The sequence below is a fragment of the Rana temporaria genome, chromosome 5, assembly GCF_905171775.1.
Source record: "Rana temporaria chromosome 5, aRanTem1.1, whole genome shotgun sequence".
In the NCBI taxonomy this organism is placed as follows: Eukaryota; Metazoa; Chordata; class Amphibia; order Anura; family Ranidae; genus Rana; species Rana temporaria.
In genome coordinates, this window is record NC_053493.1 from 240,577,418 (window position 1) to 240,603,532 (window position 26,115).

A 26,115-nucleotide genomic window follows, 5' to 3' on the forward strand; every position below is an offset into this window, starting at 1 on the left:
CTAATGATACGGTTTTCATTACTAAAATCTTGTATATAGTCCCTTATCATCCCGTCCAAGAGCTTGCATACTATTGATGTTAGGCTAACTGGTCTGTAATTCCCAGGGATGTATTTTGGGCCCTTTTTAAACATTGATACTACATTGGCTTTTCTCCAATCAGCTGGTTACATTCCAGTCAGTAGACTGTCAGTAAAAATTAGGAACAATGGTCTGGCAATTACTTGACTGAGTTCCCTAAGTACCCTCGGATGCAAGCCATCTGGTCCCGGTGATTTACTAATGTTAAGTTTCCCAAGTCTAATTTTAATTCTGTCCTCCGTTAACCATGGAGGTGCTTCCTGTGATGTGTCATGAGGATAAACACTGCATCTTTGGTTACTGAAGCCCCCGATTCCCTCGTGAAGACTGAGCAGAAGAATAAATTCAATACCTTCGCCATCTCCCCATCCTTTGTAACCAGATTTCCTTCCTCATTCTTTATGTGGCCAATATGGTCTGTCCTCCCTTACTGTTTACATACTTAAAGAATTTATTGGGATTTTTTTCCTCTCCTCTGCTATGTGTCTTTCATGTTCTATCTTAGCCGCCCTAATTGCACCCTTACATTTAATGTTGCATTCTTTATAAGGTCTGAATGCTAATGATGATCCCTCAACCTTCTCTTTTTTGCCTATAAATCGTATATACAGTATGGGCCAAATCCACAGCCAGCGGCGGAAATTACGTTTTTTAAAACTTATGTCATTTAAGTTACGGCGCCCTAAGTTGGTCTCGTAAGTGCCGTATCCACAGCGCATTTGCGCACAAAAATGCGCTTACGTAACTTAAATTCCGAGGCGTAAGGCGTGGTTATTGCAAGTGGGAAGGAAGTGGGCGTGCTTCATTGTAATGAGCCGTGACCCCATGCAAATGAAGGGCCGGCCGTACTGCGCATGCGCGCACGAATCTGCTGCTCACTGGGCATGTGCAGAACTTTGCTGGGCGCAATCAGTGAGATAGGTAAAAGGCCAAGCGTACTTCGTTTGAGGATCGCCCTGTGTGTAAATAGCCCCAGTCAAACACACTTCCCTTGCAAAAGTATTTCCCTGTGTTCCCTTCCTAGAGCAAGTTGCTTCTGCTCTGAACGTTTGTCAGTGTTTGTTGGTGAGTTGTGTGTGATAGAGACATTTTGGAGGAGTATTAGATAGTAGTTGTTGTTTGTTTCTGATAAGTGTATTTTTTGTTTGATTGTTTCTGCTAAGTGTTTTTTTTTTGTTTTTTTTCTGCTTGGATTTTGTGTTTGGTTTTTGTGTGTTTGTTTTTGACTTTGTAGTAGCTGTCTGCTTGTGTGTTTTGCTTTTTGTTTGTTTGTTGGGTGTGTATTTTTGTTTGTTTGTGGTGTGTGTATTTTTGTTTGTTTGTCCTGTGAGTTTCTTGTTGCTGAGTGGTGTCTGTGATGGCACCCAAGCGCAGGAAGCTTAATTTTACCCATGTGGAGAAGCAAATCCTTGCCAGGTATATCGTCCAATATGGGCGATATTTACATGGGCCTGATAGCCAGAACACCTCCCCGGCCCAAAGGAAGAAGATATACCAAAAAATTACAGATCAGATAAATGCGGCGGGGGGGGAGACGAGGACCCCCGCTGGCATCCAGAAAAAGATTAATGATCTGAGGAGCGTGGTCCGCAATAAGGTGGCAAAGCTCACTGCCCATAGGAGGGGCACTGGAGGAGGGGGACCATGCCCCATCCGGCTGACTGAGGAGGAATGGGCAGTGGCCCGGTGTTTCCAGCAAGAGCAGGTGGTGGGCCTGCGTGGCTTTGACTCTGATGTTCCTGTGGGGCCAGGTAAGTTATTTGTTTTTCTATCTGGTGATTAGCATGTGTGGGTGGGGGAAGGGAAGATGTGCCAAGTGTGTGGATCCTCAAACCTGTGATTGTTTGGTGTCCTCCACAGATGACCAGGAGCTTGCAGGCCCATCAGCCCAGGAGGTTGCAGGCCCATCAGCCCAGGAGGATGCTGGGCCATCAGGCCAGGCTGCTGCACCACCCCAAGGACAGGAGGCTGCTGAGGAGTCCCCAGGGGAGGGGAGTGGCCAAACCTCCCCTCATGAGGAGGATGAGGGGGAGGAGGATGAGGGGGAGGAGGATGAGGGGGTGGAAGAAGAAGATCTGCAGCTTGGCAGGGAAATCCTTCTGGCCTCTGAGCTATTGACATTTGAGGATACCCCAGAGGCTACCCCAGAGGCTGGCAGCAGTCAGGCCACCATCAGGGGTAGCCCCTCCCACTTCTCCCCCAACAGGCTGCAACCCACAAGGGTCACTCTCTCCCCTCCTCCAGAGCCACAAGCCTCAGGGGCAGGCAGGATGGCGACCCAGGAGACCAGGGGGGTGTTTGAGCGTCTGCCGGTCAGTCTGCAGAAGGACAATGCCCGGCAGACCCGCACTCTGGGTGAGATGCAAAAAACAATTAACAAGATGGAGCACAGCCTGGGTGCAATGAGGGAGTCCCTCGGTGATGTGGCCACAAACTCTTTGGGGGTCATCACATGTTTGTGGGATCTGAAGACCGCCACAACAGGCGTGGCCCAGGAGGTGACTGCCCTGACCCAGGCTGTGCAGGACAATACCCGGGCTGTCCAGGACAATACCCGGGCTGGCCAGGCCAATGCGGCTGCCATCACTGGATGTCTGACAAGGATAGCAGTGGCCTTGGAGGGCAGGCCAGCAGGAGGACAGCCACCAGGGGAGGCTCCTTCTTCCCCTGCTCACCCACCCCCCCATGAAGATACTCCCTCCCCTGCTAACACCCCCCCCCGTGAAGATCCTCCAGTTGGCCGTGGCCGTGCCCCTGCCCTTGGGCAGCCCAGACGGAGCACTCGCCGCCGCAATTAATTTCCAGGGGTACTTTTGATTTTTTTTTTTTTTTTTATGATTTTGTTTATTATACTGTACTTATGATTTGGTTTATGTGTGTGAATGATGTGTGAATGTGGGGGGGTGGCATTCCTGATAAAATAAGTGTGTCACCCTCAGTTTTGGTGGAGAAGGGATCCCCAGGACCAGGGAGAAGTGATCCCAGGTTCCTGAATGATGTATGAATGCACAATGACATAATTGGAGCCGTGGCGTGGCGTTACTGCTCCCAAGTACCAAAGGGGGGGGGGGGGTACTTGGATCTAATCCAATTCGATGTGCATGTGATGTGTCTGTGCTAGGGACCACAGTGGTGTGCATTCATGCATTCTCATTGTGACATTATTCATGTGCGTTTACTGTGAAAAGAAACATTCTCATTGTGACATAATTAATGTGCGTTTACTGTGAAAAGATACATTCTCATTGTGACATTATTCATGTGCGTTTACTGTGAAAAAATGCCTTCTGCGAGGCGTCTCCTGGCTGCTGTGCCCTCAGCAGACCGGGTAGAGTGGGTTAGGGGGGGATTGCCTGGGTCGGGGGTCAGGTCAGCACGTATGTCCATCTCCAGTCCCCTTCTCATGGCAAAGTTGTGCAGAATACAACATGCACCGATGATCTGGCACACAAAGTCTGGGGAATACAACAGTGTACCCCCAGACTTATCCAGGCATCTGAAGCGGGACTTCAGCAGCCCAAATGTACGTTCCACAACTGCCCGGGTGCGTATGTGAGCCTCATTGTAGCGTTTCTCTCCTGGGGTTTGGGGGTTCCTGAATGGGGTCATCATATGTGGCCCCAGGGCATATCCAGAGTCACCTGGAAGGGAAAAGACAGAAGGATGTTAGTCATGCATGTGCCCCTTGTGATGTCTGCATCATGGGGGGGGGCAGTCATACCTGACACCCATGTCACTCACCAATCAGCCAGCTGTCTCCATACAGGTTCAGTTCCAAATCTCTGGAGATTTTGGTCTGCCGGAATATATAGCTGTCATGGCAGGATCCAGGGAATTTTGCACAGACGTGCCAGATGAGGCCATGGGCATCTACGATTACCTGGACGTTTATGGAATGCCAGTGCTTCCGATTCCGGAACAGGTGCTCTGTCTCATGGGGGGGCTGTAGTGCCACATGGGTACAATCAATGGCCCCGATGGTCCGTGGGAATCGGGCAATGTAGTAAAAGTCCGTCATGGTTTGCAATCGCTGGTCCTCCTGGGTGGGTTTTTGAAATTGATTGGCCATGCGTCTCAGTATTGCAGGGACTACTTGATGGACACACCTGCTCATGGAGGACTGTGCCATCCCAGCCAGACCTCCACATGTTCGTTGGAAAGACCCAGTGGCAAGAAACTGCAGTGTTGCCATTACTTTGATGAGAGGTGGCAGGGCATGGGATCGTTGGGTTGGGGTGGTGAGATCATCCTGCAGGATTCGGGTTAATTCCAGGATGGCTTCCCGGTTAAAACGGAAGTTGCCAAAGACCTCAGAAGCAGGCATGCCAAAGAGATCTCAGCGTGGGCGATATACCCTCTCCTGTGCCCTCCTCCTCTGTGCCCTCCTCCTTCTTTGCGCCTCTAAAGTAGCGAGTGTCGTTAGGATCATGGATGGCCCGGGCATGTTGGCAGACAGATTGAAGTCCAGCAAATATGTGTTCTCAGCTCTTCCTCAATGCTGTTGCTTCAGCAGACCTTTACACTGTATGTGTAAAATTAGAGCTGCTTTTATAACGTGTAAATTTGCGCAGGGAAACTAACAGGTGCGCACAGGGCGTAATCTACGGCGCACACACTTAATTATGTGGATCGCCCTATCTCCCTCATTTGCATCTTTGCCTATCAAAAACAGCGGCGTGACTAGCGTAATTTGCGTCCGAGGATGCGCCGGAGTAATTTTTTTTGGTAGGACGGAAAATACGGATTTTAAGGCGTATCTCGTTTTGAGGATCGGGCGCATAGATACGCGCGGAGTAAAATTAGAAATCTCGAGTTAAGTCGGCGCATCTGCTTTGTGGATTAGGCCCTATGTATATAAATATATACGATACATACAGTATCTCATAAAAGTGAGTACACCCCTCACATTTTTGTAAATATTTTATTATATCTTTTCATGTGACAACACTGAAGAAATTACGCTTTGCTACAATGTAAAGTAGTGAGTGTACAGCTTGTATAACAGTGTAAATTTGCTGTCCCCTCAAAATAACTCAACACACAGCCAATTAATGTCTAAGCCGCTGGCAACAAAAGTACCTACACCCCTAAGAGAAATTGTCCAAATTGGGCCCAATTAGTAATTTTCCCTTCCTGGTGTCATGTGACTCGTTAGTATTGCAAGGTCTCCGGTGTGAATGGGGAGCAGGTGTGTGAAATTTGGTAATATCGCTCTCACTCTCTCATACTGGTCACTGGAAGTTCAACATGGCACCTCATGGCAAGTACATTTCTGGGCATCTGAGAAAAAGAATTGTTGCTCTACATAAAGATAGCCTAGGCCAGGCATGTCCAAAGTCTGGCCCGCGGGCCAATTGTGGCCTGCATTCTGGTTTCAAACGGCCCGTCTGGTAATTTGGACATGTATATCTTTTGTGGCCCGGGCACCAGGGGCCACAAAAGATATACATGCTGGCTGCCTCGGAGGGGAGAGGGAGGAGGCGGGACGAGGGCCATACATACATGAGTATTTCCTGTTTACATGGCAGCCTTTGTAGTAGAAAGTCGCGTCTCCTGCGCTGTCATTGGATGACTCTTCTGTCCATCATAGGAGGTGGGACTTCTGTGTATGTAATCTGTTGGCGCTCGTCCCGCCCCATTCCTGTTCCCTCTGAGGCTGCAGGTGGGCATGGATCAGGCTGCACTAGATGGCAATGGTGAGTTTGCATTCACGGCAATGGGGGTGCTGCATTCATGGCAAGAATGGGGCTGCATTCATGGCAATGGTGAGTCTGCATTCGTGGCAACTGTGGGGCTGCATTCATGGCAATGGTGGGGCTGCATTCATGGCAATGGTGGGGCTGCATTCATGGCAATGGTGGGGATGCATTCATGGCAACGGTGGGGATGCATTCATGGCAACGGTGGGGCTTCATTTATGGCAACAGTGAGGCTGCAGATGGGCATTGATTAGGAAGCATTGATGGGCACTGACCCTTATTTTGCGTTGCGTTTTTTCCCTGAAACGTTCCTCTTAAAGTGAAGGTGTGTGCTATACGCCGATAAATACGGTATAGCCAAATATCACTCCTGAGCTTATCTCTTCACCACACACAGCCACAAAGGCAAGATAATTATTGTTGGGCAGTGTATTAGTACCGGTACGAACACACTTAGACCAAATTTTAATGGTTCAAAGAATGTCAGGCAAAATGGTCGGCCCTCATGCATGTTCACTTCATCAAATCTGGCCCTCTTTGAAAAAAGTTTGGAAACCCCATTCCTAGGCTATAAGAAGATTGTGGGCACCAGGGGCCACAAAAGAAATACATGCTGGCTGCCTCGGAGGGGAGAGGGAGGAGGTGGGACGAGGGCAATACATACAGGAGTATTTCCTGTTTACATGGCAGCCTTTGTAGTAGGAAGCCGCGTCTCCTGCGCTGTCATTGGATGACTCTTCTGTCCCTCATATGAAGCGGGACTTTGTATTAAAGAAGCCGCAGAGAAAACTGATTCTGTGTATGTAATCTGTTGGCGCTCGTCCCGCCCCATTCCTGTCCCCTCTGAGGCTGCAGGAGGGCATGGAACAGGCTGCACTTGATGGCAATGGTGAGTCTGCATTCACAGCAATGGGGGTGCTGCATTCATGGCAACGGTGGGGCTGCATTCATGGCAACAGTGGGGCTGCATTCATGGCAATGGTGCGTTTGCATTCATGGCAACGGTGGGGCTCCATTTATGGCAACAGTGAGGCTGCATTCATGGCACTTGTGAGGCTGAAGATGGGAATTGATTAGGCTGCATTGATGGGCACTGACCCTTATTTTGCTTCACAGTTCTTTATTTAAAATGTATGTTTTTTTTCCTGAAACTTTCCTTTTAAAGTGAAGGTGCGTGTTATACGCTGATAAATACGGTATAGCCAAATATCACTCCTGAGCTTATCTCTTCACTACACACAGCCACAAAGGCAAGATAATTATTGTTGGGCAGTGTATTAGTGCCGGAACGAACACACTTAGACCGGATTTTAATGGATCAAAGAATGCGTTTGCGTTTGCATTCACGGCAACGGTGGGGCTTCATTTATGGCAACAGGGAGGCTGCATTCATGGCACTTGTGAGGCTGAAGATGGGAATTGATTAGGCTGCATTGATGGGCACTGACCCTTATTTTGCTTCACAGTTCTTTATTTAAAATGTATGTTTTTTTTCCTGAAACTTTCCTTTTAAAGTGAAGGTGCGTGTTATACGCCGATAAATACGGTATAGCCAAATATCACTCCTGAGCTTATCTCTTCACTACACACAGCCACAAAGGCAAGATAATTATTGTTGGGCAGTGTATTAGTGCTGGAACGAACACACTAAAGCCCCATACACACGGTCACACTTTTTGCCAACCAACTTCAAAATCTGCAAGTTTTCTAATTTGTCTGACCGTGTGTACGCTCCATCGGACCAACTTTTTTGGGTTTCATCCAACAAAAAGTTGGGTCTGCAAACGGACCAACTTTTCGGCAACAAAAGTCTGATGGTGCCTTATCTGACTGTGTGTACAGCAATCCAACCAACTTTTGGACAAAGTGCAAATTTGCATGTTCAGAACCAATGTTAAAAGCAACAAACAATAGCAGAAGTTAACCAAAGGGTGGCGGTAAAGAGCAGAAAATAGCAAAAAAAACACGTGATGTTAGGAAAGTTTTAGAAAAGTTTGCAGAAAAGTCTGACTGTGTGTATGCTATGGGTGTGGCCGGACAAATCAATTAGGAAAAAAATCCAAGGGAAATTTTGTTGGATGTCTGACTGTGTGTATGAGCCTTTAGACCGGATTTTAATGGTGTCAATGTCAGGCAGGCAAAATGGTCGGCCCTCATGCATGTTCACTTCATCAAATCTGGCCCTCTTTTTTAAAAAAAAGTTTGGACACCCCATGCCTAATCTATAAGAAGATTGCCAAGACACTGAAACTGATCTGCAGCACAGAGGCCAAGACCATGCATTGGTTTAACAGGACAGGTTCCACTCAGAGCCATGGTAGACCAAAGAAGGTGAGTGAACATGCTCAGTGTCATATCCAGAAGTTATATTTGGGAAATAGACATATGAGTGCTGCCAGCATTGCTGCAGAGGTTGAAGGGATGGGGGGTCAGCCTGTCCAGTGCTCAGAACATACGCCACACACAGCATCAAATTGGTCTGCATGGCTGTCGTCCCAGAATAAAGCCTTCTCTAAAGATGTTGCACAAGAAAGCCCGCAAACAGTTTGCTGAGGACAATCAGACTAAGGACATGGATTACTGGAACCATCTCCTGTGATCTGATGAAACCAAGATAAACTTATTTGGTTCAGATGGTGTCAAGCGTGTGTGGCGGCAACCAGGTGAGGAGTATAAAAAAAAGTGTGCCTTGCCTACAGTTAAGCATAGCGGTGGGAGTGTCATGGTCTGGGGCTGCATGAGTGCTGCCGGCACGGGTGAGCTACAGTTCATTGAGGGGGGTGTTCGGCTCATCCCTAATGGGCACTGTATTGGCATTCATGGGCACTTTAGTGGCACTCATGGGGCACTGTAGAGCACAGATGTGGGACTGATGGTGCATATATGTGGCATTGCTGGGCACTGACATGGCACAGATTTGCACTGATAGGGCACTGTAAAGCACTGATGGGGCACAGATGTGGCACTACTGGAGCACTGCTGGGCAAGGATGAGGCACTGCAGGGTACTGATGTGACACTACTGGGGCACAGATGTGCACTGTTGGGGCACAGATAGTGCACTGTAGAGCACTGCTAGGGCACAGATGTGGCACTGATGGAGCACTGTAAAGCACTGATGCGGCACTGCTGGGGCACTGTAGAGCACTGCTGGGCACAGATGCAGTACTGATGTGGCACTGCTGGGGCACAGATGCACACTAATGGGGCGCTGTAGAGCACTTCTGTGGCACAAATGTGCAATGATGGGGCACAGATGTGGCACTTCTGGGGCACATATGTTCACAGATGTGGCACTGCTGGGCACTTGGAATAGCCTAATGCTGCAGCCTCTCCTTCTCCTGCTAACGTGATCGAACATGGCGCTGGTTTGTGGACAGTGATTGCTTCGTCATTGGACGGAAAGATCATGTGGTAAAGGGCCACTGGGATTGGCCCTTTACCCCAAACCGTGATGTGCCAGGACCCGAGAACCCGACGAGCATGGACACTCTCGTGGGGAGCGTGATTCTGGGAAAACATCATTGTATGCCCTCCCTGAATTATCCATACGGCTATGTCGAATCGGCAGTCATTCGGCTATGGCCTGGTCAGCAAGTGGTTAAAGCCCTTCACCCAAAAGGGGAAGTTCCGCTTCAAGGCCACCCCCATCCTCTTTCACAAATGGCAATTTTGGGGGGGGGGGCAGGGAGCAAATCCTTGTTCTCCTCTCCCCCTAGCTCCCCACACACTCCTGGGTCCTGCTGACTGCAGTATCATTCACAATTTGCAAGCTGTCACAGCCGGGTGCCAACAGTTAAGATGGCGGGGACCGACTACGGGGGGAGAAAAATGGCTTGGGTTAGCACAGCGCTGGATCCATGGACAGGTAAGTGTCTGTTTATTAAATGTCAGCCCCTACAGTTATTGTACTTATTATTACCAAAATAACTGGATCTCCTCTATAATAATGTCTTGCAGAATGAACTCCAACATTAAACATTTCTGGACTCTTTGCTCATTGGTCTAAAGCTCTCTGTGGACTTTGTATACATAGCTTCCAAATGAGGACCTGCCATTCAAAAAATGAATAGACCTTTACTCCTTAAAAAATCCACTGTGATTTTTTACAAGCCATGCAACAAATGTGCAAGCATGAGCATTTTGAAATGGCAAATTACTTGTGGGCACTGGATCTATTATCATTTAAAATACTATGTGAAAAAGTAGTTGGGAACTTTATAGCTCCAGTACTGATCATAGCAGTAAACTAATATCAAAACTTTTGACATAACCAACAGAATATACTGTATGCGTGCATAGAAAAAGGTGTAGTGCGGTCAGTGACAGGAAGTACTGGGTGGGTGACTAGAGAGCCACTGGAGGAGAACCTTTAATATTCAGAGGGGAACTGCTGAAGACAGGTGTTGGTCTGAGCGGTGGTGGATTTGGAAGGATAATCAGCATTTCTGGGGAAACCCATATACAATAGTTGTGTGGTTTTTATTTGCAAGGGGTTGCACACAGGTGTCAAAATGACATACAGATACAGAAAACTACCTCATGTGAAAAATCTTAATATTTAATTGTCTGAAGTATAGAAGTTATTGATAATGAGTGTTTGTAAAATAATCATTAAAAATTTGCCAGAATGTAATAAATGCTTATTGTTCTATTTTAGTCCTCTCTCTGTAATTATATGGTCTCCAACCCATGTCTTGGAAGTTGCTTGCAGCAGCCTATTTGCCAGTGCACACCTTAAAGAATATTTTTTGCAGCTTATAAATAATGAAGTGGGGTATGTAAGGGGTTAGCTCGGTAGCGGGGTGTGTGACCCCCTGGATGGGTTCACTACACACTGAATTTACACAGACAGGCAGTCGAAGATGGTTAAAAACAAAGATTTTGGTTTATTCTTCCATCTTGCTGGAAACAAGTGCAAGCATCCAAACAGCATAAACAAAATAAAACATAAAATAAACCCTGGCCACTTGGGGCGTCTACCTTCACCACACAGGAACCTATCTATGGAGTGTGGCTCAGCCTAGTGCTGGGCAGACACTGCTGGTCATACAGCAGAAAAACAGTAGTCTTTTGATTTTTTATCACACAGAAAAATCAATCTTCCTCACCTCCTCAGAAGACTTTCAGCTACTGCTCTCTTTCACTCAAAAAGCCTCAGGATGCAGCAAATCATTGGTAATCCTCTGGATTACTTATAGAGGCCTTAATTGCCTCATTCTGAACAGCTGAAGTTTTTTACCGCCCTTAGACCTTTTCTGGCTACATCTGCAGCTGACGACTAATAACAATTGGTGTATTGTCTAAACAAGGCAGAAATGTATGTCCCGTCTGTGACAGATTTACCTGACTTCCTGTCACAGGTAGCACAATCAGAGATGCATTGTTGCCGATTATTCCTATCCAAATTTATTGACCAACTTGAAAACCCTTAAAATTCTAAAACGATTTATGTTTTATTTTATGGGAATGTTTTTATTCCAATGGCTTGCAATGGTGTAACATTTTTTCTGCCCACCTCTGCTTGATCCTGTTTTACTTTCATACCAATCTATAATGCAGCGTACACACGATAATTTTTCGGTAGACATGTGCGTTCCCTTTTGTAACAAATGGATTTTCGTACGAATTTGTTAGTTTTCGTACATTCGTATCAATTCAAACATCCGAAAAGTTAACAGAACCAAAATACGAAAATTACGGAATTACGAATAAGCAAAAAAACGAACAAGCGAAAATACGAACGTATGATTGGACAATCTTACTAAAATACGAAACACCGAAAAAGCAAAAGAACGAAAATTACATCTATAACGAACGATTTGCATTCCGTATTTTAAATCCTTTGTCTGTTCGTATTTTCATTCGTATGTTCGTATTTGTATTTGTGTGTTTTGTAAATCCGTTTCTTTGTCTGTTCGTAAATTTGTGTACTTTCGTTCTTTCGAATGGGCACTGGGCAGTGTAGTTAGTGAGTGATTACTTAATATCTTAGCCAATCAGATTATCTCTTTTGTGCTGAGTCACATTGTACAGTGTAAAGCCTCGTACACACGATCGGACTTCAAACAAACTTTTCCGTGGATTTTTGTCTGAAAGGAAGTTGGCTGGACTCTTGAAACCGAAAAAGTTTGTGAGGGTACACACGGTCAGATTTTTTGGAAAACGCTCATTTTGACGTTTGTTGGCAAAAAGTCCGACCGTGTGTACGGGGCTTAAGGGAAAGTATATCTTAATATGGATTAGTAAGTTGCGGCAGCGTAGCGTAAATCTGCCGGCGTAAGCGCACCAAATTCAAATTCTGAAGAGGTGGGCGTGTTTTATGTAAATAAAGCATGACCCCACGTATTTGACGTTTTTTTACGAACAGCGCATGCGCCGTTCGTGAAAGAATACCAGTGCGCATTTTCCAAATTTCGCCGCAAATCGTCAATGCTTTAGACGTGAACGTAACTTACGTACAGCCCTATTCGCGAACGACCTACGCAAACGACGTAAAAATTTCAAAATTCGACGCGGGAACGACGTCCATACTTAACATTGGCTATGCCTCATATAGCAGGAGTAACGTTACGCCGGAAAAAGCCTTATGCAAACGACGTAAAAAAATCCACCGGGCGCACGTACGTTTCTGAATCGGCGTATCCAGGTCATTTGCATATTCTACGCTGAAATCGACAGCAGCGCCACCTAGCGGCCAGCGTAAATATGCACCCTAAGATACAACGGCATAAGAGACTTACGCCAGTCAGATCTTAGCCTAATTTTGGCGTATCTTGCTTTCTGAATACAGAAAGAAGATACGCTGGCGCAGCTTTGAATTTACGCGGCGTATCTATAGATACGCCGGCGTAAATTCTTGCTGAATCTAGCCCAAAGTTTTTTAAAAATGTCATTTAAAATGATCGTGTGTGGGCTTCAGAGCATTTTTCGGGTTCTGAAAAACTGCCAATTTTTTTTTCGAACATGCTCTATTTTTTCACAACGTTTTAAACTATGTAGTTTTTTGGGTTGTAAAAAATGATCGTGTGTGGGCATTAACGACATGAAAAACTAGCGCATGCTCAGAAGCAAGTTATGAGACGGGAGCGCTCGTTCTGGTAAAACTACTGTTCGTAATGGAGTAAGCACATTCATCACGCTGGAACAGACAGAAAAGTGCGAATCATCTTTTACTAACACGAAATCAGCTAAAGCAGCCCAAAGGGTGGCATTTTCCGAATGGAACTTCCCCTTTATAGTGCCGTTGTACGTGTTGTACGTCACGGCGCTTTGCTAGAGCATTTTTTTAAAACGATTGTGTGTAGGCAAGGCCATTTAAATGATGAAGCTGAAAAAAACTTAGTTTTTTCTAGAGCCTGAAAACAACGTTTTTTTACAACCCGAAAAAACAACGTGTGTACGCGGCATAAGATCTGTGATTTTGTGACCTCTAAGCGCGTAACAATCAGCCTAGAGCCTTTGCCATCTGCAGGCCTCTACTCAGAACTGCAACCAAGTTCTCTGCAATTAATAGCTCTAATCGGTATATAAGAGGCTGTTGAACGTGTAGGCTAGGTACATGCAGGGACCGACTGACAACTCATGGGGCCCTCCGGGCAATTGGAGACTATGGGACCCCCGGGCAATAGGAGATTATGGGACCCCCGGGCAATAGGAGATTATGGGGCCCCCGGGCAATAGATTATGGGGCCACACAGTAATGTATACACACACAGTGGGCCGGATTCAGAAAAGAGATACGCCGTCGTATCTCTGTGACCGGCCTTCGTATCTATGCGCCTGATTCATAGAATCAGGTTACGCGTATATCTCCCTAAGATCCGCCAGGTGTAAGTGACTTGCACCGTCGGATCTTAGGCTGCAATTCCAGGCCGGCCGCTAGGTGGCGCTTCCGTATTATTACGCGAGGAATATGCAAATGAGGAGTTACGCCGATTCAGAAACGAACGACCGCCCGGCGCTTTTTTTTACGTCATTTGCGTTCTGCTTTTTCCGGCGTATAGTTACCCCTGCTATATGAGGGGTAGCTAATGTTAAGTATGGCCGTCGTTCCCGCGCCGAGTTTTGGATTTTTTACGTCGTTTGCGTAAGTCGTTCGCGAATACGGATGGACGTAATTTACGTTCACGTCGAAAGCATGACGATTTGCCGACGTCATTTGGAGCATGCGCACTGGGATTCAGTCGCGGCGCTTGATTTAAATGTTATACGCCCCCCGGGGGATTTACGCTACGCCGGCTCAACTTTACAGGCAAGTGCTTTGTGAATAAAGCACTTGCCTGAAAAACTTGCGGCGGCGTAACCTAAATGAGATACGTTACACCAGCAGAAAGATCCGCTGATCTTTCTGAATCTGGTCCAGTATATATACACAGTATACACACACAGACACACAATATACACACACACACACTGAGAAGGTACTGGAGAGGTGGGGCAAAAGGATGTCGTTAAGGGACATTTCAGGGACAGATGTAAAAATAACACTGATTTTTACATACTGTCCCTAGTTTTACTGAGGCTGGCAACCCTGATGTGGCCCCCTAGTGGCATGGGGCCCTCGGGCAGTGCCCGAGTGCTCGAATGGTCAGTCCGCCCCTGGGTACATGTCTACGCGTTTGGCATTTTTGAACACACATTTTTGCTTGTGTTTTTAATACAAGCTTTTTTTTGGGAGGGGGGAAACTAATAGGAAAGTTTGACAGTTCTACTCATGGAGTGTAACTTTGGTGCAACTTTACTTTGTCACTCAAGTCACATTAAAGTTGCATCAAAGTTGTCCAAAGTTGCATGTTAGGCCCCGTACACATGACCGAACATGTCTGCTGAAACTGGTCCGCGGACCAGTTTCAGCAGACATGTTCGGTTGTGTGTACGGCCGATCGGACAGGATTCCAGCTTCCTTTTGCCTGCCAGACCATTTTCGAGCGGGCAAATGTTTCTAAACTTGCTTAGAAACATGCCCGCTGGAATCCTGCCTGTCTGACATGTTCGGTCGTCTGTACAGACTTACCGTACATGTTCGAGCGGCCGCCATCCCTCGCATGCGTCGAATGACTTCGAGGCATGCGTGGAAGCATTGAACTTCCAGGGCCGTGCACGTCGCCGCGTCATCGTCGCGGCGACGGCGTGGCCTCGTCACCGCGTATCGTGTACGCGCGGATTTCTGTATGATGGTGTGTACAGCCATCATACAGAAATCTCCGGGCGGGCATGTACGCTGAAAACGGTCCGGCGGACCGTTTTCATTGTACATGTTTGCCCGTGTGTACGAGGCCTTAGGGTTAGGGTTAAGGGCTAGAGTTAGGGGTTAGGGTAAAGAGTTATGCCGCGTACAGGCTGTCAGACATTCTGACAACAAAGCCGTGGATTTTTTCCAACAGATGTTGGTTCAAACTTGTCTTGCATACACACGGTCACACAAATGTTGTCGGAAATTGCGAACATCAGGAACGCGGTGACGTACAACACGTACGACGAGCCGAGAAAAATGAAGTTCAATAGCCAGTGCGGCTCCTCTGCTTGATTCCAAGCATGCGTGGAATCATGTGGGTCGAAATTGTGTACACACACTCTCAAACATTTGTCCGATGGAGCATACACATGGTCGGATTTTCCGATAACAAGCTCAAGAACATTTGTTGTCGGAAATTCCGACCGTGTGTACGCGGCATTAGAGTTAGGGTTAGGCCTTGTACTCACGGCCAGACATGTCCGATGAAAACGGTCTGCAGACCGTTTCCATCGGACATGACTGCCCGGGGACTGCCCGGGGACTTCTGTTCGATGGCCGTACACACCATCGAACAGAGGTCCGCGCGGGGCGTGTCCGCGGTGTCGCCGCATCGATGACGCGGTGTCGCCGCGACAATGACGCGGCGACGTGGGCGGCCTGCCTTTAAAAGGCTTCCGCGCATGCGTCGAAGTCATTCGACGCATGCGAGGGATGGCGGGCGGCAGGACATGTACGGTAGGTCTGTACAGACGACCGTACATGTCCGGGCGGACAGGTTTCCAGCGGACTGTTTTAAAGCAAGTCCAGGAAACAGTTGTCCGCTGGAAACCTGTCCGATCCGCCCGAAAATGGTCCGCTCGGGCCTACACACGGCCAAACATGTCTGCTGAAACTGGTCCGCGGACCAGTTTCAGCAGACATGTTTGGTCGTGAGTACGGGGCCTTAGGGTTAAATGTTAGGGTTAGAGTTAGTGGTAGAGATAGTTAGGGGTAGAGATAGGGTTAGAGTTAGGGTTAAAGTTAGAGCTGGGGTTAGGGTTAGAGTTAAAGCTAAGGTTAGGGTTAGGGTTAGCAGTAATTGTTAGAGTAACCAGTAATTGTCAGGGCTAGCAGTAATTGTTAGGGTTAGCATTCTAGCCCTAACAATTACTGTTAACCCTAACATTTTATTCTAGCCCTTAACCCTAACCCTAACATGCTACTTTGGACACATAAAGGTTCCTGCACTTTTTTTATGTGACTTTGATGTGACTTGAGAGCCAGATCGTGTAAAGTTGCAGCAAAGTCACACTCCATGAACAGAACTGTCATACTTTCCTATTAGCCCAAAAAAACATCATAAATCAACACTTGCGTTTTTTGGTGCTGGTCTATTGAAGTCTACATGCAAAATGCAATCCAATGCGAGAGAAAAAGTCCTTGATCCTTTCCAAAAAATGCACTGGCTCAAAACGCACAGATAAAAACTAGATCCATAGAAAAGCATACTAAATGGACTGTAGTACATTTCTCCAAATCACAAAACGCACTAAAAAACACATAGGTGTGAACCAAGGGTCAGTCCTTGCCTGATCAACAGTATATTCTGTCTCCGCTTACCCTGCTTTAGGGCTGGTTCACACAACAAATTCTGGGTTCAGATTATTTTCTGCATGTGCATTTTTCATGCATTCCAGTGCATTCTTGATGCATTTTTGTGTGTTTTTTTTCACCTCTTTTCTTCATCTCAGTTGAAGACTTGTGAGTTCCAATACATTTTTTCCAGACACCTTCAGTATAGAAATAATACAGAATGTTCTACTTGTTGACTGCCCTGGAATGCATGGCACTGGTGTGAACTGACGTAATTGAAATCCATGTTAAAAACTGCCCATGCGTATTTGGTGTAGAATTAAAATTTACTTGACTGCATCTGGTGTGAACCAGTCCTCAGGGTTTTGTTTGATCAGTGCCCTAAATGAACAGAAGAGAAATCCAAATCAAATCAATAATTGGTGTGACCACCCTTTGCCTTCAAAACAGCATCAGGTCTTCTAGGTACACTTTCACACAGTTTTTGAAGAAACTCGTCAGGCACGTTGTTCCAAACAACTTGGAGAACTAACCACAGATCTTCCGTGGATGTAGGGTGCCTCAGATCCTTCTGTCACTTCATGTAATCCCAGACAGACTCAATGATGTTGAGATCAGGGCTCTGTGGAGGGCCAAACAATTACTTACAAGACCCCTTGTTCTTTAAGGTGAAGATAGTTCTTAATTACATTACCTGTATGTGTGTGGTCATTGTCCTTCTGCAGAATAAATTTGGGGCCAAACGCATGCCTCCCTTATGGTACGGCATGATGGATAAATGTCTGCCTGTATTTACCAGCATTGAGGACACCATGGATCCTGACCAAATCTCCAACTCCATTTGCAGAAATGAATCCCCAAACTGGCAAAGAACTTTAGAAACCCCAGTCTGCTTTGAAATCTTTGCCTGGGAGAGACCTTGCTGGTGCTGTATAACTCTCTTGTATCTTGCTGCTGAGCTCAATCTTGCCATGGTTTATGGCAGTCTCCACTGCTCAGCGCGCCACTGAGATGGCCGCTCCCCACCCCTCCACTGCTCAGCGCTCCAATGAGCGTTGAAAAGTAGAGCAGAAGCTATGCTGACTAACAGTCAGCATTGGTCTGCTCAGGGAGGAGTGAAAACCGGCCCATCGCGGTGTTCGGTGGCTCGGTTCTCAGTACAGACGCCGGGGGACAGATGGGGCATCAGACTGATGCTCCATCCACCAAGGTAAGTGTGATTAGGGGAAAAAAAACATACTTCTATTTTAATGACTATGTTTCAACCTACATTTGAAATTGATGATTATTAGCACTGGTTTGGTATAATTAGCAATTTTCCCTCCCAGTGTCATGTGACTTGCTAGTGTTACAAAGTCTGAGGCCCCGTACACACGTCCGAGGAACTCGACGTGCCAAACACATCGAGTTCCTCGTCGAGTTCAGTGTTGAAGCCGCCGAGGATCTCGGCGGGCCAACTTTCCTCATTGAACAACGAGGAAATGGAGAACATGTTCTCTATTTGGCCCGACGAGTTCCTCGTCGTCTTCCTCGCTGAAAAGTGTACACACGACCGAGTTTCTCGGCAGAATCCAGCTCCGATCGAGTTTCTGGCTGAATTCTGCCGAGAAACTCGGTCGTGTGTATGGGGCCTCAGATGTGAATGGGGAGCAGGTGTGTTAAAGTTGGTTTTATCACTCTCACTCTCTCATACTGGTCACTGGAAGTTCAACATCGCACCTCATGGCAAAGAACTCTCTGAGGATCTGAAAAAAAAGAATTGTTGCCCTACATAAGGATGGCCTAGGCTATAAGAAGATTGCCAAGACCCTAAAACTGAGCTGCAGCAAGGTGGCCAAGACCATACAGTGGTTTAACCAGACAGGTTCCACTCAGAATAGATCTCTCCATGGTTGACCAAAGAAGTTGAGTGCACGTGCTCAGCGTCATATCCAGAGGTTGTTTTTGGGAAATAGATATATGAGTGCTGCCAGCATTGCTGCAGAGGTTGAAGGGGTCAGCCTGTTAGTGCTCAGACCATACACCACACACTGCATCAAATTGGTCTGCATGTCTGTCGTCCCAGAAGGAAGCCTCTGCTAAAGGTGATGCACAAGAAAAACGCAAACAGTTTGCTGAAGACAAGCAGACTAAGGACATGGATTACTGCAACCATGTTCTGTGGTCTGATGAGACAAAGATAACTGTACTTGGTTCAGATAGTGTCAAGCGTGTGTCGAGGCAACCAGATGAGGAGTACAAAGACAAGTGTGTCTTGCCTACAGTCAAGCATGGTGGTGGGAGTGTCATGGTCTGGGGCTGCATGAGTGCTGCCGGCACTAGGGAGCTACAGTTTATTGAGGAAAACCATGAATGTCAACATGTACTGTGACATACTGAAGCAGAGCATGATCCCCTCCCTTCAGAGACTGGGCCGCAGGGCAGTATTCCAACATGATAGCGACCCCAAACACACCTCCAAGACGGCCACTGCCTTGCTAAAGAAGCTAAGGGTGAAGGCGATAGACTGTTTAAGCATGTCTCCAGACTTAAACCCTATTGATAATCTGTGGGGCATCCTCAAATGGAATGTGGAGGAGCCCAAGGTCTCTAACATCCACCAGCTCTGTGATGTCGTCATGGAGGAGTGGAAGAGGACTTCGGTGGCAATCTGTGAAGCTCTGGTGAACTCCATGCCCAAGAGCGTTAAGGCAGTGCGGAAAAATAATTGTGGCCACACAAATATTGACACTTTGGGACCATTTGGACATTTTCACTTAGGGGTGTACTCACTTTTATTGCTGGCGGTTTAGACAATAATGGCTGTGTGTTGAGTTATTTTGAGGAGGCAGCAAATGTACACTGTTATACAAGCTGTCTTCAGGCTGGTCACATCACTCATGGCCGCTTTACAGCTCCGATCTATTGCTTTTGTGGGAGAGGCCGTGATCTCCCTCTAACATCAGACCGGGAGATCATGTGGCTGTTTGTCTCTTTTGCAGAAGCCGTGTATCGTAGCTGTAAAGCGGTCGCGAGTCACGTGACCGGCCTTAAGACAGCTGAAATCATGTATTTACACTGCTCGTTTTTTAAAACTAATAAAGAGGCTGGCAGTGAAAACATTTTATTTTTATTTTACAGGAATAGCGGCAGGGGGCTGGGCCGGCCCGAGACAGACACAGAGGGGGATGACATGCAGGAAAGAGGGGGGAGAGAGGACAGAAGACAGCCTATCATGAAGGGAGGCACTTTGACCATGGTGATCAGGGCAGACCAGCCCTGGTTATCGTGGTCTATTTAGAGAGACCATACAGGAAGTGCCAGGTTCAGTTTTTTTACAGTTTAGAGGGGGCAGATTACACAACAGTAATCTGCTTTATGGGACAAGAATCTGCATATTTTTTTGGGGGTTAACAAACACTTTAAGCATCATCCTAAAAACAGTTGTCAGTCTAGTGCTGGTTATATCATTAAAGAGTTAATTTCTGATTTTTCACTTCAAACGTATAACATTTTATTCAAAATTTGTAACCACTAAAATTTCCTTTTACACGCTTTGATGGTGTTAGGTGTGGTTTATTACTCAACCATTACCCTCACACACAGGTAAATGTAATACCAAAGGTCACACCAAAGGATTTACCTATGCTATAATTGAAAGATGCAAAGTTGATTGTTAAAATGCATAAAATGAGTTTGCATTGCGGGTGGTATTGGCACGCGTGGGGACAATGTTACATAACAAGAAGGGAAAGTGAAATCAGGAAGCAGATAAGCGTGTGGGAGAGATTGATGTCCTTGATGCGTGAGTATAATCAGATCTTCTTAAATGCAGTGATTTCTAATTTTTACATACGCAGCACACCAAGAGGAAGTAGGTGAAATGTTTCGAAAGGTGTTTTCTAGTTCCTTCTGTTCTAGAAGTGTTTCTTCCATTGTTACACCCAGATGGCTTGATAAGTACCAGATGTCCTTCCTGGTTAGCATCTGTTTGCCTAAACTTCCTTTGCAGCTATAAATACTTAAAGACAATAATTGTGTAATGAAAGGCATTAACTTTGAGAGAAATAAATAAAAAAATAAAAAAATCACAATGGCTTGATGGCTTTACCTAAAGCGGGTTCTTAACTTTTTGAGATTTGTTGTTTAGAAGGTAAAATAATTTTTTTTGCTAGAAAATTCCTTAAAACCCCCAAACTTTATATATATATTTTTCAGATGCCATAGAGAATAAAATGGCGGCCATTGCAATACTTTATCTCACACCGTATTAGCCCAGCGGTCTTACGAGCGCAATTTTTTGGGAAAAAAATCACGTTTTTGAATTAAAAAATAAGACGACAGTAAAGTAAGCCCAATTTTTTTCTATATTGTAAAAGATAATGCTACACAGAGTAGATTGATACCCAACATGTCATGCTTTAAAATTGCGCCCGCTCGTGGAATGGCAACAAACTTTGGCACTTAAAAACAGGTTACCAGTTTTGAGTTACAGAGGAGGTGCTAGAATTATTGCTCTTGCTCTAAGGATCGTGACGATACCTCACATGTGTGGTTTGAACACTTTTCATATATGCGATATGCTTCTCTGAAGAAAAGGGTTTTCAGGGATCGCCTAAAAGTTGGCTGAGTTAGAAATGGCTGGACAGTTTGGGGTAGGGAGTTTCATAGGATAGGAGAAGCTCAGGAAAAGGCCTGGAGGCGAGCATGGGAGGAGGTGACAAGGGAACAAGAGGGCAGGAGGTCTTAGGAGGAACGAAGAGAACGATTTGGTTGGTTTTTGAAGACTAGGTTAGTGATGTTGCTGAGGGCAGAGCTGTGGATGACTTTGTAAGTTATTGTTAGTATTTTGATTTAATTTGTTGGATGAGTGGCAGCCAATGGAGGGATTGGCAGAGAGGGGCAGCAGACACTGCACGGTTGGTAAGGTGGATGAGTCTGGCAGCAGCATTCATGATGGACTAAAGGGGAAACAGCCTATGTAAAGGTAATCCAATGAGGATGGAGTTGCAGTAGTCAAGGCGAAGTCAAGGTGATTAGAAGCTTTGTGGTGTCATTGGTTAGGAAGTGACGTATTTTGGAGATGTTGTAGAGGTTGAGGCGGTAATCTTTATACGGTAATTGGATGTGGAGAGTTCAAAATCCAGTATAACACCTAGCACCCTGGCTTAGGGGGAAGGGTTGATGGTTGCACCATTGATCTTGATGGAGAAGTCAAAGGTAGGCCCTGTACACACGATCAGTCCAAACCGATGAAAACGGACTGAAGTTCAGTTTCATCGGTCCAAACCGACCGTGTGTGGGCCCCATCGGTCCGTTATCCTTCGGTCGCAAAATTTAGAACTTGCTTTAAAATTGAACCGATGGACGCCTAACCGATCAGTCAAAACCGACGGTTAGTACGCAAAAGCATCGGTTCCAAACCCACGCATGCTCAGAATCAAGTCGACACATGCTTGGAAGCATTGAACTTCATTTTTCTCTGCACGTCGTTGTGTTTTACGTCACCGCGTTGGACTCGATCGGTTTTTGAACTGATGGTGTGTAGGCACATCAGACCATCAGTCAGCTTCATTGGTTAACCGATGAAACTGAACTTCAGTCCGTTTTCATTGGTTTGGACTGATCGTGTGTACAGGGCCTAAGAGACACGCAAGGAAATATTATGAGCTCGGTTTAGGATAAAGAGTTTAAGAAAGTGGTGTGACATCCAGATTGATATGTTGGTCAGTAAATTAGTGATGTGTGAGGAGACTGATGGAGTGATTTGAGGGGTTGAGAGATAGATTTGGGTGCTTTCAGTGTAGTATGATATTGAAAGCCATAGGAGGCTATCAGCTGACCCAGAGAGAAGGTGTAGATCAAGAAAAGGAAAGATCCAATAACAGAACCTTAGGGGGACCCCAACAAAGAAAGGAAGGAGGAGAAGAGGAAGTAGAATTGTAAGTGACACTGAAGGTGTGTTGGGATAGGTAGAATGAGAACCACGGAGACCAAAGGAGTAAAGTTTTTTGAGGAGGGGGTGGTCAACCGTATCAAAGGCAGCTGAAAGGTCTAGAAGTAGGAGTACAGAATATTTTCCATTGGTTTTAGCTATTAGTAAATCATTTGTGAGTTTTAGGAGACCAGTTTCTGTGGCGTATTGAGGGTGATATCCAGACTGAAGGGGATCAAGAAGGTTGTCCTTAATGAGGTGGTCACTTAGTCGGTTGTAGACCAGGAGTTCAAGGGCATTAGAAAAAAAGGGGAGCAAGGAGATGCAGCACACGTTGTTAACCACTTAAGACCCAGACTATTATGCAGGTAAAGGACCTGGCCAGTTTTTGCGATTCGGCACTGTGTCGCTTTAACTGACAATTGCGTGTTTGTGCGATGTGGCTCCCAAACTAAACTGGCGTCCTTTTTTCCCACAAATAGAGCTTTCTTTTGGTGGTATTTGATCCCCTCTGTGGTTTTTATTTTTTGCGCTATAAACAAAAATAGAGCGACAATTTTGAAAAAAATTCTATATTTTTTACTTTTTGCTATAATAAATATCCCTAAAAAATCTATAATTTGTTTTCCCTCAGTTTAGGCCGATATGTATTCTTCTACATATTTTTGGTAAAAAAAAAAATCGCAATAAGCGTTTATTGATTGGTTATAGTGTTTACAAAATAGGGGATCGTTTTATGGCATTTTTTTTTTTTTACTAGTAATGGCAGCGATCAGTGATTTTTTTTTCGTGACTGCGACAATATGGTGGACACATTGGACACTTTTGACACATTTTTGGGACCATTGTCATTTTCACAGCGAAAAGTGCTATAAAAATGCACTGCTTACTGTGAAAATTACAATGGCAGTGAAGTGGTTAACCACTAGGTGGCGCTAAGGGGTTATGTGTGCCCTAAGGGAGTGATTCTTACTGTAGGGGGGTGTGACTGTAGGCGTGACATCACTGATCGTCATTCTCTATATCAAGGAACAGACGATAAGTGTCACTACCACAGTGAAGAACGGGGAAGGTGTGTTTACACACACCTCTCCCCGTTCTTCAGCTCCTGTGACCGATCGCAGGACCCTGGCGCCGATCGGGTCCGCGGGCGCGATCACAGAGCTTCGAACCCAGTCACGTGTTTGCGCCCGCGACCCACGGCTGGGCTCTTAAAGGCGACGTACCTGTACGTGCCTGTGTCCAGCCGTGCCATTCTGCCGACGTATATAGTCGGTAGGGGGTCCTTAAAGCGGGGGTTCACCCTTAGAGGGCACTTTTCCCCCTTAGATTCCTGCTCGTTATTACTAGGGGAATCGGCTATTTATTTAAAAATAGGTGCAGTACTTACCCGTTTACGAGACGCATCCTCTCCGTCGCTTCCGGGTATGGGCTTCGGGAATGGGCGTTCCTTCTTGATTGACAGGTTTCCGAGAGGCTTCCGACGGTCGCATCCATCGCGTCACGATTTTCCGAAAGAAGCCGAACGTCGGTGCGCAGGCGCAGTATAGAGCCGCACCGACGTTCGGCTTCTTTCGGCTACGAGTGACGCGATGGATGCGACCGTCGGAAGCCTCTCGGAAGACTGTCAATCAAGAAGGAACGCCCGCTCCCGAAGACCATACCCGGAAGCGACGGAAGAAGATGCAGCTCGAAAACGGGTAAGTACTGCACCTATTTTAATACAAATAGCCGATTCCCCTAGACCGAACGAGCAGGAATCTAGGGGAAGAAAAAAAATTTTTTTAGAAATGGGTGAACTCCCGCTTTAAGTGGTTAAGATTGGAGGGGTCCGAGGAAGGTTTTTTAAATACGGGGGTGTACTAGTATATGTTTTAAAGAGAGTGGGAAGATGGCAGAAAAGAGGGATTGAAGATGTTAGTAAGAGAGTCTACAATAGAGCCAGAGGGTGACTGTAGAATTTTAGAGGGAACAGTTTTCAGGGAGCAGGTGGTGAGGTGGGTGTTAGAAAAAAGTTTAGCAACCTTGTCTATAGTGGTGGGGTTGAATGAGGGAAGTGTTGAATGTACCTGTGGACATGGAGTGTTAAAGGGAGAGATGTCTACACTGGAGATCTCATCACAAATTGTGTCAATCTTATTTCTGAGGTGATTGGTGATCTCCTGGGCAGTGAGTGAGTTAGTGGGTGGAGTCAGTTGGAGGATGAAGAAGAGAGATAAAGGTAGAGAAGAGTTGCCGGGGACCGGATGAGAAGTTGTTGATGAGAGTGATATAATAGGTCTGATTGGCAGTGCAAAGGCAAGAATTGTATTTTTGGAGGGCAGATTTATATTGGTTGAAGATTTTCTGTGACTTATTCTTATGCCACAGACACTCAAGAGCACAGCAACTGTACATTTTGGAATGGAAACTTAATTGTGTGTATTGCGGCTGTTTCATCAACAATGCTACCCATCAGTGTCACCTACCAGTGCCCATCAGTGTCGCCTACCAGTGTCCATCAGTGCCTATCAGTGCCACCTATCAGTGCCCATCAGTGCCATCTATCAGTGTTACCTATCAGTAACACCTATCAGTGCCCATCAGTGCTACCCATCAGGGCCCATAATTTCCAAATCTTTCAGTGGCCATCAGTGCCGCCTTATCTGTGCCCATTGTAAGGGATTAGCTCGGTAGCGGGGGGGTGTGACCCCCTGGATGGGTTCACTACACACTGAACGATACAGAGAAAAAGCCGAAGATGGTTGAAAACTAGTGTTGCTCACGAATATTCGTATTGCGAATATTCGGGTCGAATATGGCATATTCGAGTATTCGCGATATATTTCGAATTTCGCGGTGAATATTCGCAATTCCGAATATTCGCATTTTTTCAATTTGATTTTTAAAACAGATCACATCCTATCGACGTCTAAAAGCATTGCTGGTATGATTAGAGACCCTGGGCCGAGTAGCTAAGCTGAGGCGATCCTTTTATGTTGCCAAATTGAAAAAAAAAAATTGCGATTTTTCGCTATTGCGAATGCGAAAATGATTGCGAATTTTCGATAACTGTGGTAGGAGAACTCTGATTGTCTCTGATGCAAAAGGGGGGGGCTTTGTGTATGTGTATGTTATGAATATTTGTATGTTTGATATTATTTTTTTTTGTAAGAAGGAAAAAATTGCGCATACCTTAAAAAAAGGGGAGAATACAGCAGCAACTCAAAAATGTTATACAACATAATTTAATACAAGACAGAAAATGGAGTCGCTCTACAAGAATAAAAAATATGTCTAGTGACAAGACATGTGGGCAAATTATAAAATAAGCAAGTGCAAATAACTTGTGAAATACACAGTGAAACAAATATATAAAGAAATATAGTCCCAATAATAGAAAAATAATCTTTCATAAAAATGTCTTTGATATGTGAAGTGAAAAAAAGTCCAAAGCATGCAGCATGAACGTGTTCAATCTTCAAGGTGTTTGATTGACAAACGGCTGTGACAGATGGATAGAGTAAAGAATCACCACCAATGCAAAACACTTTTTATTTTCTATTGTAAAATATCAAGAATATTCTGAGCCAATCAGAGTGCTCCTTCCGCATTTGCCGAATATTCGCAATT